At 43.5% G+C, this 1,455-nt stretch overlaps 1 protein-coding gene across 7 annotated transcripts in view; it reads right to left on the reverse strand.

The window, feature by feature from the left end:
* LOC100922295 overlaps nucleotides 1–1,455 on the reverse strand; it is a 32,692-nt gene that overhangs the window by 30,907 nt on the left and 330 nt on the right. The window lies entirely within an intron of this gene.

A 1,455-nucleotide genomic window follows, 5' to 3' on the forward strand; every position in this document is an offset into this window, starting at 1 on the left:
TTTCTCACTTTTTAAATAGTCACAGTGAAAGATTTAATGTGCATTTTTGCTAATGAAATCTGTATATCAATGTAAGTTAGGTGGAAATTTTAAAGAGTTAGGTTAATTAATTCTTACAAGTCTTATCTAGCAAATTTAATTCCCCGTCTATCTATTCACTAAAATGGCCTCTAAATTACAAATAATATGGAGTTGCCAAATAATGTCCCTAACTTTCTTCTATAGTTTATGTATTATATAAACATTCCAGGACCAAGCAGGAATTTTACTCAAAGCAGACAGGAGGCAGTCTAGCACAGTAGAAAGGCAGCTGATCAGTAGAAAATCCTAGTCTGAATCTCAGCCCTATTTTTGCTGTTATTTCTGTGACCCTGGGAGAATCAATCACTTTTCTCTGGGACACTTCACTCACTCATCAAAATGAGGGACTGAATTAGATATCTACAAAAGTCTCCTAGCTCTAAATCTACAAACATAGGCTTGGAGAGCTTATTTTTCAAAATTTCTGCAATTTAATTTCAATATAAATAACTTTCTTTATAAATTTATTGTGCTAAGCCCTTTATAATCCTATACATTTTATTTTATATTTTTAAGAAACAGTATCCTGAGAAGAGGTCCAAGAAAAAAAAGTTATATAGAGAGATCACCTCATTTTACAGATATACAGAAATATATAGTTTGGGAATGACGAAATCATTAGTTAAAAATCTAGCTGGGTAATGGCAAAGCCCAGTTTATTAAAAATAAATAAAAACTTTTTGGCCGAATCTTTGATTTATCCATGCAGTCAAGTTTAACTGCACAACCCCTTCCCTCTATTTCCAAGTGTCTTGGGACACTGAGTGTCTTCAGTGGTCAACAGGCCTCGCCTTACGGAAACCCAGGTCAATGGTCCCGCCAATTGTCGCTAGGACAGGAGTGGGGGGTGGAAGCAGCAGAAGCTGAGCCCAATGTTTTTTTTCTCTCTCCAGGGAGCCCTCAAGATCACATCACTTATACCTGGAAAGGGCAGTGAAGGTCACCTAGGCCAATTTCCCCACATCTGAAAGGTGGAAACTGAGGCCCAGGGAGGTTAAAGTCCTCATACAGGGTGACAATTGGAAAATCTCTCTCCTCTGAGAGAGTTACGGCCTTTTGGATTTGGAAGCCAGGACGCTTTGGGCAAATACCTGAGGGAAGAGGTTGGAAGCGGGGTAAAAGGCCTTCCAGGCTCCTCTCCGGGCGTCCCCCACCCTTCACTGCCCCAGCCTCCAGCCCCCTCCACCGAGCGGATTAAATCGGCTCTTTCTCCCCCGCCGCCTCGAGGCTACCTCCTCCCCACTGTCCCCTCTCACCCCTGGCCTTAAGAAAGTCTCCATCCGGAGGAAAGGGCCAGCCTAGGCCCGCGGACCGCCCACCCACCCTCCGCCGCCGGCACCCCAGGTACTGGCCGAGTCCCATTCCCGCACTCAC

Source organism: Sarcophilus harrisii, chromosome 3, assembly GCF_902635505.1.
Source record: "Sarcophilus harrisii chromosome 3, mSarHar1.11, whole genome shotgun sequence".
NCBI classification, from domain to species: domain Eukaryota; kingdom Metazoa; phylum Chordata; class Mammalia; order Dasyuromorphia; family Dasyuridae; genus Sarcophilus; species Sarcophilus harrisii.